The 15,885-nt window shown below is 33.7% G+C and overlaps 1 protein-coding gene and 1 long non-coding RNA gene across 3 annotated transcripts in view; one reads left to right on the top strand and one right to left on the bottom strand.

The window, feature by feature from the left end:
• Nucleotides 1-15,885, bottom strand: part of LOC141564828 (uncharacterized) — a 176,574-nt gene that overhangs the window by 90,931 nt on the left and 69,758 nt on the right. The window lies entirely within an intron of this gene.
• Nucleotides 1-15,885, top strand: part of DIPK2A (divergent protein kinase domain 2A) — a 38,820-nt gene that overhangs the window by 4,049 nt on the left and 18,886 nt on the right. The window contains exon 1 of one of the 2 annotated variants that reach the window (XM_074298417.1): nucleotides 12,114-15,581. The exons of the other annotated variant lie outside the window; for it this stretch is intronic. The gene's annotated coding sequence lies outside the window, so the exon portion shown is untranslated. Of the gene's footprint in view, nucleotides 1-12,113; nucleotides 15,582-15,885 lie in introns of those variants that run through there. 2 annotated transcript variants of the gene reach the window in all.

The following is a 15,885-nucleotide window of genomic DNA, read 5'->3' as shown; positions in this document are numbered from 1 at the left end:
CTTTTCAGTTGGGTGGTTTTTAACTTTTTAGTGTGGTTGTCATATTGTTGGCTGGAGTGATTCTAAATGATGCTGTCAGTACTGGTAATTCAAATTAATCATTACTGTTCTAATATTTTGTAATATTACTTATGGTGTGAAATGGAAAATGGAATCATTTAGGTTTCGATTACAGTTTATGCCACTCATAAATTCAGCCTGGTCAGTCATGTAATTTTTACCTTTTACCAACTGTGCAAGTACATATAAAGTGGCATGTTTTTGAATGAGGGAATACATTTGTAGGAATAAAACCGATGTCAATTTAATAAAGATTTGGGAGGTTTTTAATAAGATAAGATTTTTTAAGTGTGTACTTACACTAGAGTGCCATCCATGTCAGATTTGTTAGTCACAGAACTCATTCTCAGAACCTCAGTCAGGTTACTGGGAGTCAGAGACTGTCTCTCCCACATACATGCATGCATAGTGATGTGTGGAACATAGGATCAAAGATCTATCCCTGGGAGGCCTCCAAGGTCATCTAGTCCAACCTTCTCATTTTACAGACACAAACAAATGGGCCTTGAGGCCAAGGTGACTTACATAAGATCCCACAGCTAGTAGTATATGGCTGAGCATTTGCCTTTTTTTTTTTTTTTTTGGCTGATAATGAAAAAAAAAAATCTATATGCTGTCCTTGTTTCTGAATTCTGTAATCAGAACAGGCTTAAAGCTATGTGATAGTCTGGAGTCTTTGATGATAGTCTGAGCTTATAAAAGTAAGCATTACTCTCATGAGGTTCTTATGCATCTTTGGTTTTCCTTTTCAAAATTTCATTCACTTTTCTTCAAGGGAACATATACAATTGCATTTTTAGTCTTTATAACAATGCAGACATTTTTCCAGGAGAGGGAGCTACTTGGTGATTTCATGATTTTTTTTTTTAAAGCTGCCTCCTTCTGAGTTTATTTTAAAAAATTGCCAAATCCCCAAAGAAATTTTTTCCCTTGATTGAATTAGACTTGTAGTTAAAAAACAAAACAAACCCCAAAAACTTTTGTACTAATAACCTCATTAAATTATACCAGAGTTTCTGTTCACAAAATTTCTTCAATCCCTCTGATCTTCCTTACATTAGAGTTGATAGCATTATAGAACATGTGAGTTATTTAGAACTTGAGCTTGTTACCCTCTTATTTTCTGGGCTTAATACAAATTGAACAGTAATTATCTACAAAGGGTCTCTTATATGTAGTAGTAGTAGTAGTAGTATGTGTTGTGAAAACAGCAGTACATTTTGACCTAATACTCAGGTCAAGATATCCAGCTCTCTTCCTAGTTGGATAAATTGGACCAAATTACATTTATTTTGATGTTAGCTTGCTTTACACTTACCAGAGAAATGTTCCCTGAGTCACAACTTTTTTAGAAATAAGAAAGGAGATTTGAGAGACAGAGATAGGGAGAGACAGAGACACAGTATCTGGGATAGTGTCAAGAAATGATTTCCTGAAAGCAGATTATCCCAATCTTTCCTGCTCTTGCTCCATCTTTTTCCTTGTCTTGGCTTTTCTAGTACTTTCACTTTATCTCCCTAAAAGATATCTTAGTGGTTTAAGGAATGATCTGTTCTTGTACTGCCTAATATTGGAGTTGAATATTTGGCAAGATGATGATTACACATCTTTGGATAATTTAAGGGTTTTCTAAATTAGTGGCAGTATTTTAAGAACAGAAAAACTACAAATGGGAGTTGAAAAAAATAAATTTTTTGAAGATAAAAGAAAATTTATTTGTAAGAATTCAAGCAGCAAAGGTTCTCTCATCCTGTTTCTGGCAGTAACTTCAGTGTGACCCACTGGGTAAATTCCTTTTTGCCTCTTCCGCACCTGTTTCCCATTCTCAGTGAGATCCATTTCAGCTCCTTTGTATAGAACTATGAGTATCTAATACATAGGTTGGAAATAGATTTCCAGAGTTGGTGTGTCTTTACCTCTGATTTGGATGCCTGTCTCTATGACTGAAAAGTAGGTGTGAACAGGAATGGGGTTAGGTGTTAGTTTTTTAGTGGCCTGGAGAAAAGTCAATACTAGTCCTTCTTCATAGGAAATTTACCTTGGCAGTAAATTCAGTATTTATGAATTGTTTATAAAGAGAAAGAAGTGACTTTAATCTGATAAACCAAGAGACTTTAGATTGAAACATTTTATCAGAGATTGGCAGATTAATTTGAAAGCCATTTAAGATAAGGATTACAACAGTAAGTCTAAAAGTCATGCATTTATCTTTTAAAGGTTTTAGGCCAGTCCTAGTTTTGAATTTTTTCTTCCCTTCCAGAATAATTTCTGGGCAAGAACTTTATTTTAGAAGCATAGATCCATGTGAAAGCCCTATATGCTGTGAGTTAAAGATCCAGCCTCAGACATTTACCAATTATGCCACTAAACTTGTGATTGGCTTCGATTCCTTATCTGTAATCTGGATAGGATGTTGAAATGGAAGTTGGGATGACTTACCTTGGTCTTTGTGACCCTAGGCAAGTTATTTAATAATCATTCGGCATTTGATTCATCTGCTTCACAGGGTTGTTGTGTGGCTCAAATAAGGTAAATATGTAAACCACTTTGCAAAATGTAAAGACTGTATAAATGTTAACTTTAATTACTGCACTGGAATCAGATTCAAATGAACATTAAGAGCAGCTTTGAAAGGAATAGAAGCCCACATAAAATGAGAACAAGAATGAGTCCTGTCTTTTTATCCGGGTTTTAGGATTTGAATTTTTTTTAAAGTTAATTTTTATTTTATTATTATTGTTTTAGCACTTGTTGTGTAGTGAATGGAGCAATGGGCCTGGAGTCATGAAGCTCTAAGTTTATATTCTACTTCAGACATTAACTTAAGGGTAGTATTGGGGAGGCTGGGAAGGGGCAAGTCACTTAACTTAGGTTTGCCTCAATTTTCTAATCTATAAAATGGTAATGGGGCAACTAAGTGGTTTGCAGGGCCTGGAGTCAAAAGACTCTCCTTTCTGGGTTCAATTCCAGCCCCAGATACTTACTACCTTTGTGACCCTGGACAGATCACTTAACGCTGCCTCAGTTTCCTTAATTGTAAAATGAGCTGAAGAAAGAAATGCTATTATCTTTCCCAGGAAAACTCCAAATGGGATGACAAAGAGTCAGACACAGCTAAAATGACTGAACAACAAAAATAATACCTCCTACCTCCTGGCATTGTTATGAGGATCAAATAAAATAATAATGGTAGCAAACGCTGTATGTGTTAGCTATTATTATTATCATCTCATGGGCATGCATCTTTAATTCATTCTTTAGCCTGAAGCTTGAAAGTAGACAGTTCTTAAAGAGGTTTGACACTGACCAGCAAGCTTGAAAAACTTAACCTTCACTTGCGCAGCTAAAAAGTCATAGTGCCTAGAATTTTGTCACAACCCAATATGTATTGATGAATTCTGACACTTGCTAAACTACTTGTAGCCTTTTGTTTTGTCATTAACTTATGACTCCAAGCCATGAATCAGCAGTGGATTTAACAGCAAAAAAAAAAAAAAAAAAAAAAAAAAAAAAAAAAAAGCTAAGGCATCTCTTCCAAGGAGTGCAGGGAGTTGACAATCTGTTGTACTAGAGTTGTGTTCAGTACTGGGCACTATATTTAGGAAGGTCATTTACAAGTTGGAGGACTGTGAAGAACATTGAGAGCAGATATTCTATATCTGGGGCTTGTGATTTTTTTTTTTAATTGAGAAATCTATTTCAATATAACTGGTTTCATTTGTTTGTAATTCTATATATTTTATGGATTTAAAAAAAGTTCTGGGGGGAAAAAAAGTGTTTATTGACTTCATTAGACTGCCACATTGGCACCAAGAAATAAGAGCTCCTGATCCAGAGACACGGCAGCCAGAATGTTGAAGAACTTTGAATCCATGATGATTAATGAATGGTTGCTTGAAAGAACTGGAAACCAGCAACATAGGGTGCACATGATACCTGTCTTTGAGCATTTAAAGAGCTATCAATTGGAAAACTTATTTGATTAGGTGAATTTGATAGAAATTACAGTGAAACAAATTGACATGATGTCAAGAAAAACTTCATAATAATTAGTTACCCACACACACATGGAATCATCTTCTTGGGAAAGTAGTGGTCCATCTTCATAGGAGGTCTTCAACAGGGGTTAAGTGAATTGTGTCAGGTAGGTTTTACTGAATTCTCTTTGAGGCTTGGGTATGGATTGGGCCAAGAGGCCCAGGAGTTTCTTTCCTTCCAGGCATCACTTGGAGGAACTCCTGTGGAGAGGGAACGTGCTGTTCCCCTATTCCTCACCCCAACTGTCCACTTAACTGTGTCTTAAGGGGAAGGCAAGTCAGTCTAGCTGAAGAAGCTGAGCACCCCAAGAGGGACAAGATGGGTCAAGCCATCACACCCATCTTGAACATCATCTCCCCTTGGGCCCTGAGGGAGACACTCCAAGCCTCTGACCCCAAGAATCAAGTCTAGGGCCATCAATCTTCAGTCTTGGAAGCAGCCCTCATAGGGATGCAGCCTGGCTGCTGCTTCTGCAGGTATTCTGGCCACATCTGTTGAATATCCAGAAAAGAATGTGCCTGTCACCAAAGTCCTTGGACCTGTGGAGTGGTTCAACATTAGAACTGATGTGATTTTTATGAGTACAAATGACACCAAAAAGCAGTTTTCCTATATGCTTTGCTGCTGCATTAATTTAAGGACCATGAAACCTTCCATCTGACTTAGAGCTGAAACCTTTCAAATATGTTGATTCCCCCATCAAGCTGTGCGGTTCCTTGAGAGCAGAGTTTCTTTTTTTTTTTTTTTTTTTTTTTTTTTTGTTTGTATCTTTAGCACTTAGCACAGTGCTTTGCACATAATAAACACTGAATAAAAGCTTTTATTCATTCTAACTCTGGAATTTTAGGATATAATAGGGAACCATGATTTCCTTGAGTTTGTTTCCCTTGTTTTTAAATCACAGCTTTTTCAGAACTTTCTTTGTGGCATCAAAATTGATTAGCTATTGGGCAGACTTTTCTTGTTGAGTCTTTTTCATATTTAATAAACTGGTCCTAGAGTAAGATCTTTGCAAGTCACCCGGCCTTTTCCCACAGCTCAGTGTCCTCATCTGGCAAGAGAATTTGTATGATCCTTTTTGAGTCTTAAGTCCAGTGGAACAATGGAAGATTTTTTTGGTTTCTCTAATTCTTTACTGTTTCCTGTAGTGTCCAGTCCTGGGACCACTGTTAAGTACAAAATTCTAGACATGGTTAATTGAAGTGAAAGAAGGGACATATCATTTATTTTGCTACATTTATCATCCTGAAAGTGGAGGTGAGAGCAACCTTACCATTCCTTGGAAAATCATGCTTTTGGAATGTTGCAACAAAGTCCCTTACTTCTTATATTTTTATGGTATCTCGCTCTAGATCCTTTTTTTCCACTTAGAATCATTTTTTCATTCTCCTAGTCTTCCACTTTTCTCTGCTAAGTTGTAGATATACTATAATCCTCTATGGAAAGTGCTGAAGTCAAAGGCTTAGAGAAAGTGAGTGAGAAATAACTTAGCAGTATTTGAACAAACAATGTCAGAGACATGGTAGTAGTTTGTACTTGCCTGTTGCAGTATTGCCACCTCTTTCACATGTTGCTTATTATGAAATTTGTTAATAGCTGTGACTGTCAGATTCCAGGTAATTAAGGTGATAGAGTGGAATGGAGAAGGCATTGATTAAGCACTTACTCATGTGTAATTTTAGTGGGGACTTTTCCCCTAGGGATTTGAAAGCCTTGTGCTTATTGTATGGAAAAGCAAATGGGCATGAAAAGCTTTGATACCAAATGAACCATGTCTTCTCACAAGTTCACTGCAGGGCATGCTGTGTGTGTCTCATTTATGCATACATGGTGTGATGTCTCCCCCACTGATGAGCTCCTTTTATTTTCTATTGTATCTCCAGTGCTTAGCACAATAATTGACATATAAATTGGCCACTGAAGAAATGCTTGTTAGCTTGGCAAGTAAAGAAATTTACTATTATTCACCTTATAAAGTTTGAGAGACCTGGGATCCATAAATAAGGAAAGGACTTTAAAGATAGTTTGTGTTCAAAGTGCACTTGATACTTTGCAATTATTTGAAGTCCTGTTGCATTTTCTTTTGTATCAGTTGTGTTTAGAGCAACAGAGTTTGAGGTCTACATCAAACCCCAGAATAAATGTGTATTTATGACCTTGTTAATGTTGCCCCTAAGCAGAGAGAAAGAGTAAGTTTTCTTGAAAATCTACATGTGGGATCATACTTCTGAAAATGCCCTTTATAGACATATCTATTCATTGACAGTGATTTGCAGGGCAGTAAAAACATTATGAGAGTGGCTAGGAAGGGAACAAGTTGAAGATGGTAAATATAAGTATATTCAATATTATTTTATGTACTTGTTCATTTAAAAAAGTTTACCTTTTTTTCAGAAGTTTTTTCTGTAAGTGGTGTTCAGAAAACTAGACCTTCTTGTAAAGATGATCATTTGCTGCTTAATTCTAGTTGAGGGACTATAACTAAAGAATGGAGTTAAGATCTAGGTCTGTAACCAATATCAAGAAGGAAAAAAATATTAGATATCAGCTTTTTCTCTATTGAGATGAAATCACTTTCAGACCAGTTCCAATGGTCTTGTGATGAAGCGAGTGGCTGAGTGTGAATCACAACATAATATTTTCACTTTTTTGTTATAGTTTACTTGCATTTTTTTCTCTCATTTCTTTTTCTTTTTTTGATCTTTTTTTGTGCAGCATGATAATTGTGGAAATATGTATAGAAGAATTTCACATGTTTAACATATATTGGATTACTTGCCATCTAGTGAAGGAGATGGGAAGGAAGAAAGGGAGAAAAAAATTTGGAACACAAGGTTTTGAATGTTGAAAATTATCTATGCATATGTTGTGAAAATAAAAAAAGTTTTAATAAAAAAAGAGAGAGACAGATATGAAATCATTCACATGGTGACATGAAGCAGAGATGGTTATAGACGAGAAATTCTATTACAGTGAACTTCAGGGTCTCTTAGACTGATATTTTACTGTCTTGAAGATATTTCCTAACATAAGTAGACCATTTCTTGGGACTTGTATCTTTTGGCTCTGCAGGAAATTTCTGATCATAGAGTATTTGTAATGGACTCTAGCCTCTTTTAAGCATTAGAAATCAAGAATCTAAGTTCCCACTGAAACTTCAGGAAAAATTAGATAAATATTAAGTCATCGCTGTGATTTGCTCTATTCTCTTTTCAGACAGTTCATACAACTGTGAACACATTACATTATTTTTCACCAGCACAATCCACTAATCTCAATGAACAGCTGTTATAACATGCGTTACTACAATGGGATTTAGATTTAAATTTGAACTTTTTTTTTTTCCCAAAAAAATAGACTTGGTTTTGTGTTTGTATGTTTTGAACTTTTGATAGCCTTAACTTTCCAAGAACCTTCAGTGTTTACATTTTTGTTTTCAGAAATATTCATTTCTGCTGAGAATCTCAGATTTTGTTTGCATGTTTTTAACAGTTAAAGATGATTTTTTCCAAAAGTATTAAATTTTTTGATTGAAGTTTAACTTTGAATGAAGTAGGAAAGAAATAAACTACGTTCACTTATTCCATAATTTTAAAGTATTCCTTTTCATTGGAATATTGCAAAATAAAACATTTTTTCAACTTTTTTTTGATCAAAAGAAAGTGTAGTATAATTTTAAAAGTTTAATTTGAATTAGACTTGTTATAAATGTTTATACAGATTATGGGGGGGAGTTCCAAGTAAATTGACAGTTTCCATTATTCTTTATTGACAGGTACATCAATAAATATACTTATATGCATCAGTCTAATACTATGTAAAATCTCTCTTTCCCTAATTTTAATATGTAGACTAAAACCTTTTGGTTTTTTGATCGTCAGGCTCAACAGATAATTTTAAATTACAGTTTTTAGGTATCCACTAAGTTTTTCAAATTGTTCATAGCTTGTTTTTTTTTTTTTAATTTTACAATGGCTCAAAATCAAATGTCCTAAACTAATAACCCTTAATTTTATTTGGTATTATGCTATGTATTTAGTATTGAGTAGTTCTCTAAGACGTACCATGTCTCCAATGAATGTTTAGTATTTTCTTTTATGTATAGAAGTTAGAAATCTTAAAAATAGGTTCTATTTAAAAACAACAACAACAACAACAACAACAACCTGTAACTCTGTACAAGGGTGGCATTAATTTGCTTTATGTGGAAACTTTTTAAAAAAAAAAATCATGTAACTATTATGAATTTTTCTTTTAAGATTAATTATTGATATCAGACAACCTTAATCTTATTTTCTCTTGTATTAGAAGATTTTGTTTACTTCAGTCTGGGACCTTGGCTTCAAGTCAATATCAAGTCATGTGTCCAACACTGCTACTGGTGTTTTCTGAAGCTTAGTTTATGGTTTTCTTTTATAAAAGTGATAGTTGTAAACTTAGGCATAATGGGGTTGGAATTTTTCCTTCAGTGTTGGAAGTATTTTAATATTGTAATACTTAAGGCATTTCATAATTTCATAGTTTTGTTCTTATTTTAAACACTGATAAAATTTTAATACATTAAAATGGCCATTCTTAAATATTACTAGACATGTAAGGTAGATGCTTTTTACAGGTCTTAAAATGACAAAATCTTCTCACATGATGCAAAAGTAAAGTTAAATAACTAAATATTAAATGTAGTTATACATGTTTATTTCTTTGAAAGTTATTAAATATTAACCTCCTTTTATGGTAGACAGTCAAGTCTGATTAAAAAGCTCTGAACAATGAGATGGCGTGTCTTTGATATAATTGGGATTGGAATAGTTCCAGGTTTGTTTGAATCTCTTAATTTTTATTTACTCAGAACTGCTCTGAGTGAATAACTATACATGATAATTAGATAAATCATTTATATTAAATTTGCATGGTTATAAACCATCTATGCCTTGTTAATGAACAGTTCCTTGTAGAACCATCTTGTTATTTTTTTCCCCTTAAGTAGAGTTCAATAGACTTGGACAATTTAATTCTTATCCTTCTTTGTATTTACAAACTATAGACAGTAGGGGAAAAAGAAAATGACTTATTCTTAGGGTTTAATATCTTTAATATTTAAGCTATCATTTTCAACTTGGTTGTTTCTGAATTCTGCTTAACTATGGCCATTTGGTTCAAAGCCAGTGTTTCTTTTAATTCAAGTTTTAGGCTTTTAAAAATTCTGCTGTTTTGAATATTCTATTAGCTGAGTTACCAGAATAGCACAGTGTGTTCAGTGAAATTTGCTTTTTAGTGAGATTATTCTGATTAATCAATGAAAAATTATTATTACATTAATCATAATGTGAATCCTTTTAATTAAATGCTCCTAAAAGATAGGTAGTAAATTATGAAATGACATTTGGGAACTTTTCTTACATGATAGCATATATGAATTTCAGTTAACATTGTCAGAATCATTGTAGGAATATAAAGTTGCTCAATGCGACATTTGTTCATATATTTTATCCTCTTCTGCTTGTGACTTGGGTAATGAAGTGTAGATATGGCTGTCGTTTGCCAGTTGGAATGTAGCCAAAGACGAGGCATTTGTACATGTGCAGATGTTGGCAGGGTTCCCTTTTCTCTTGTTGTCAAAGACCATTTTATTTCCACAAAGATATATTTGTCTCTGTTTTACAATGTGGTGTGTGAGTATTATAACAATATTGTATGGGGGGGAGGTTTTTGTTTTTACTTTTACATAATTAACTGTATTTTCAAATGTTACGTTGCATGTACTTTTAAATGAACTTGTATTCTCATGAGAAATATAAAAATCTCTCAATCATTTTAATCTTGAATTTTATGAAGACAGAGAAATGTAAGAAAAATAACATTACTGTAATTTTGGATTTGGATTTTCAAAGTTAATAACACATTTCTTAAATACATCTATTTGATTGTAAAAGTTCTGACATTTTGCACATTAGGTATAATATCATTTTCTTTTTTATCTTCCAAAAAAGAAGAAAAAAAAAACTAAGTATATTATAAAATTAATTACTTTCCCTAATTTATGTAATTTCTTCCAAATAGTCAAACTTTTAGCTTTGAAACTCACTTTCTGATTCTTAATTAAACTTAATAAATTATTTTAATTCATTTAAAGTGAGATTTCAAATCACTAAAGTAAGCTATACGCAGCCCCATTATATTGTAATGATATTAATTTTATATTTTAAGTTAAGAATCACAACATCTGTAATTTATTATTGATCTACTGAAAACCAAATCATCACCAACTAGGCACAGCACTCAACTTTCTTCCTCTAGCATAGTTGTTCTTTACCTGTACTATGTCATGGATCTTTTTGGCAATCAGTGAACGCAGTGGGCCCTTTCTCAGAATATGCATAAAGCAAACTACTAGGATTACAAAAGAAGCAAGTTATTGAAATTCAGTAATCAAAATATTTCTTAAAAAACCAAGTTTATATACTCTACTTTCTATGATAGAAATTACTCCCTTTAACTTTTACATCTCAAGATTTGTTTCAGTAGCATGAACTGTGTTTTTAAAAAAAAGGCTTTAAAATATTTCATTTTAATACAGTAATCATTAAGGGCTTGTGTGTCAAAAGAAACATGTAATGGATAGAACCAGTTTTGAAGCTAGCAAGATGTCAGCTTGAAATTTTTCTGTTACAAATTGGCTATGTGACACTGGGCTTGTCACTTAACCTTATAATTTCAAGAATATGGAAACCTGCATTGACAGATGTAGTTTCCTCTTTGGGAGTTTTCCTGTAACAGTCAACATGGGATTGTGCAATCATTATTTCTTTAGCTTTAGTTATTTCCTCTGCTTATCAGGTACTGACTGCAGAGACAAAGAAAGAAGACTTATGGAGTAACCCCTGCTCTTGAGGAATTTATATTTTCAGACATGGAGGAGAGATGCTAAAGGAAAGATTTAGAAAAGAACTAAATGTTGACCATTGGAAAAGCATGGAGGAGGATGTTTCATTCATTCAAAAGTAAAGATTTGATTTTTAGTAATCAAATCATGGGACGATAGATGGCATATCTTATTTAGCATCCATCAAATAGTTTAAATGATTCACAGAAGATTACACAAGTAATAAGAAGCAGAGATGATAGTTAAACCTAAATACTCCAACTACAGCCCTTTCTAGTACATCATACTTCCTATAAAGGAAATGTGTACATTGCTTCATATGTTTTGTAAAAATAAAGAAAATAAAAAAGACAGTCCTTTGACTTCAAGGAGCTTACATTTAAATGTGGCATAAAGTAAAGTAGCTGAAAAGCAGGTATGGGGAGCAAGTAGCCATCCAGAGAGCCTGTTGGGAGGGTCTAGAGAATGAGAATGATGGCTATATGGCTTTTTCCCCAAAAGTGATGCTTCTGAGAGTTCCCAGTGGGAGAAGAGGGCTGTAGTGGCAGAGATTTCACCTTGTTGAAAACAGAAGTAACATTTGTGTATATTGCTGGTGAATTGAGAAGCTGAACTCATTGCTCAGTTTGTAGTTGCATCCGACTTCATGACCCACATTTGGGGTTTTCTTGGGAATGATAGTGGAGTGGTTTGCCATTTCCTTCTCACAGAAGAGGAAACTGAAGTACTCAAGATTAAGTGGCCTGCCCAGGGTCCCATAGCTGGTGTCTGAAGCCAGATTTGAACTTAGGAAGATAAGTGTTCTGACTCTAGGCTTGGTGCTCTATTTCATTGTGCCACCAAACTTAAACTTTACTATCTGTGAACATTCCTATCTTTTCCAACAGATATGTTATTGTTTTCATAATTTTTCAATAGGTGGTGATTTTGTACTCTAGTTATTTCTTTATGTTCTTTAACCTTTTGGAGTGAAGGTAAGCAGCCAGCAGCATCTTAGTACAGCAGTTTATAACATTTTCATAGTGAAGGAAGGTCCTTAAAATTATTTTACTGTTGGATCTGAAAGTTTTTTTTTTGTTTTTTTTGTTTTTTTAAGAATTATTTAGAAGTGTTGGCATTATCCTAATGCTTAATCTGGAGAAGACTGATATGATTGCTATTTACAAAAATCTGAAGAAACTGTTATGGAAGAAGATTTTAAAATAGGTATAACTTTTTAGTGACTTTTGAAGGCAATATGTAGATGTAGCGCAGAGTCAGTATTAGGTTCCATGTCAGAAAAAAATGACAATTAGATTCTTCTTGTCCATTCTGATCCTATACAAACTTTTAGATCTTGTCAATGTTATGTGGTTGTGAACCATGAAATACAACAATCTGAAGAATGGAACTGAGAATCACCCAAAAGACAGTGGAGAAGTTTGTGGTAAGTTTAAGCAAGCTGCAGTGCATCAGAAATCAGTGCATGAAGAAATGGTTATAGAAAGTGTCACCAGAGATATATGGCCAGAAAAAAAAGGGAAAAAAATAAAAAAAGATGAACTAAACACAAGATGTGTTCCTGGTGTGATGTGATATTAAGAGAATAGAATCTTAGTAAGGTCTTATCTTTCACAGACTCCTCATATGATAGTGAACCCCTTTTTCTGAATATTTATGCAAGGATACATGCATCAGAATTACACAGTATAAATAAATGGATGGGTTAGAATTAGTTTTACTAGATGGCCCAGTAACAGAACACTGGGCCTGAAGTCAGGAAGACCTAAATTCAAATGTAACCTCAGATGTTTACCAGCTGTGATGACTTTGGAGAAGATCATTAACTTCTTTCTGCCTGTTTCAGTTAAAAATAGGGATAATAGTAGCATTTAACTTCACAGGGCAGTTGTAAGCCTCATATGAGATAATATTTGTAAAGTGCTTAGCATATTGCCTGACACATAGTAGGCACTTAAATCATTATTGCCTTTCATAACACTTCCTTAGGGGAAATGCCCGCTTTGAGGTCACAAGTATGTTACAGTACAAAGAAGTATATTTCTATCCAATAAATGGAAGAAATTATTGGAGATAAAATTGATGTTTGATTATACATAAATAATGGGATTTTTATGGCAAACCAGTATCTCTAAAATGAAAAGAAACATTTTAGGGAAAATACTGGAAATAAATAGGATTATAGATTTATAACCGAAGTAGGCCTAGAAAGCCATCTGTTTCAGTCTTCTTATTTTACAAATGAAGGAACTGAGTTACGCATATTTTAGCTTGTTCAAAATCACAAGTAGTACATCCAATAAAGGTCTTTCACTTAGAACTGATAATTCTGATATACTCTAATGGAGTAAATTGTTAATTATGTGGAAAGATGTTCAAAATTCTCTAATCAGACAATCTCAAATGAAGGTAATCTCAAGATACTTATGAGTCCACTAAGATAACAGAAATAAAATTTAACACTTAATCTATGGGGGAAAGACATTTTGATATCTTATTGTTGGGATTAGTCAGGGTTCAAGTTGCAAAGTAGTAGTACATAAAATGTCAAAATCAGTCCCACCTAAGATTCCCTTTGCTAGGACTTAAAGAATGAAAAGGGAAGAAATGACAAAGTACAGAAATAGTTTTCTGTTTCTATTATAAAATAACTGGAATCAATCTTAATCAGTCTACAATTTTAAATATATAATTTATGGTATCTCCATATATAATATTATAGCTGGCCCTCTGGAACCATTCTCCCAGTTCCACTTATTTTTAGTCACAAGGTCCCCAGGGGAAGAGGAGTGGCTGACTACTACTCCATTCTATCATCAGATAGCCCTTAGGGGGATGAGTTTCTAGTACTGTTGCTCCCCAGTTCCTAGTATAATGCTTCCTATTTCAATCAGCCAAATAACCTCAATACCATTTTTTGCAAAGGACATTCACTAATTTCCGAACAATTGGTATAAAACATTACCTTAAAAATCACAGACACATTCTTCCCTTATTACTTCCACAGACCATGGAATCTAACCTGGTTTACTAACTCATTATCAATTTCAGCAAATTGTCCAACTGTAAAAGAAGTCCTTTTCTTCCTTTGTGGAAGTTCCCTTTTGGCTTAGCTATTTTTTTTTATTAATTTTATAATTATATATTTTTTGACAGTACATATGCATGGGTAAATTTTTACATCATTATCCCTTGTACTCACTTCTGTTCCGAATTTTCCCCTCCTTCCCCCTACCTCCTTCCCTAGATTACAAGCAGTCCCATACATATTAAATGTGTTATAGTATATCTTAGATACAACATATGTGTGCAGAACCGAATTTCTTGTTGCACGGTAAGAATTGGATTCAGAAGGTAAAAGTAACCTGGGAAGAAATACAAAATTGCAAACAGTTTACACTCATTTCCCAGTGTTCCTTCTCTGGGTGTAGCTGATTCTGTCCAGCATTGATCAATTGGAACTGAATTAGGTCTTTTCTATGTTGAAGAGATCCACTTCAATCAGAATATATCTTCATACAGTATCATTGTTGAAGTGTATAATGATCTTCTGGTTTTGCTCGTTTCACTCAGCATCAGTTGATGTAAGTCTCTCCAAGCCTCTCTATATTCCTCCTGCTGGTCATTTCTTACAGAGCAATAATATTCCATCACGTTCATATACCATAATTTACCCAACCATTCTCCAATTGATGGGCATCCATTCATTTTCCAGTTTCTAGCCACTACAAAAAAAGCTGCCACAAACATTTTGGCACATACAGGTCCCTTTCCCTTCTTTAGTATTTCTTTGGGATATAGGCCCAGTAGTAGTACTGCTGGGTCAAAGGGTACGAACAGTTTGATAACTTTTTGGGCATAATTCCAAATTGTTCTCCAGAATGGTTGGATTCTTTCACAACTCCACCAACAATGTATCAGTGTCCCAGTTTTCCCCCAGCCCCTCCTAACATTCATCATTATTTTTTTCCTGTCATCTTATTGGCTTAGCTATTTACTGAACTACACATCAATAGTTGTCACTTCTTTCCATCATAAAGAGACCATAGTTGTCACTTCTTTCCATCATAATCCCTGAAGTAATTGCTGTTTTTGAGCACAGGATCCTGTAGTACTTCCTTTGTGGTTAGCCACTACTGCTCTGGTGGCCACTGTTACCACATCTGCAATTCTTACTGCATTATTGGAGGAACTTCTAATAGATATTATCTATATTCATACAATTTAGTAATACCTACAGCAGATTATAGTATTTTTTAAAAATCTCTACTTGCATCTATTCCACTTTCATTTTTACCCCTTTTCTTAAGGCATAAAATCATTTGTAGCCAGCATATTTACAAAATACTTGAAGATTTTTTAAGTCTTTCTGTAGACTTTTAAAAAATTTAGGCAAATCTGAGTTATTAGAACAAATAATATAAATGAGTACTGGGAGTAATGAAGAGTTTGTGGTAATTTTTTTTAACAAAAATCTACCTTTTCATCTTGCACCAAAGCTTCTCACAGATCAGAAGATTAATTTGTATGATTTTGCCACATTTTTATCTGATATGCCTTTGAACAATGAAATAGAAAGCAGTAAGCAAGAAGAATCATTGTAAGTAAGATTCACCAGTAGTGCTAAAATACATATTTTATGAATAAATCTGGAGGAAAAAATATTTAATAATATTGAATAGATTTACATTACTTGATAAAATCTTTTTTCAGATGAATTTCTATTTCCAGATGACATGTTTCCTTTTAATATAGGAAATCTCTTCAATGTGAGGATGGCCAGCACCTTAAATAATTGGTTTACCTTGTATAGATTTTACTTTTCTTCTAATAATATGGTCCTTTATCTGCAGAGGGATCCAAAGAGTTATACGAATAGATTAGAGAGCTCTTGAAATGTAATC

This window comes from Sminthopsis crassicaudata, chromosome 3 (genome assembly GCF_048593235.1).
Source record: "Sminthopsis crassicaudata isolate SCR6 chromosome 3, ASM4859323v1, whole genome shotgun sequence".
NCBI classification, from domain to species: domain Eukaryota; kingdom Metazoa; phylum Chordata; class Mammalia; order Dasyuromorphia; family Dasyuridae; genus Sminthopsis; species Sminthopsis crassicaudata.
The sequence above is the reverse complement of the archived record's forward strand: the minus strand, read 5'-3'. Positions and strand labels throughout refer to the sequence as shown.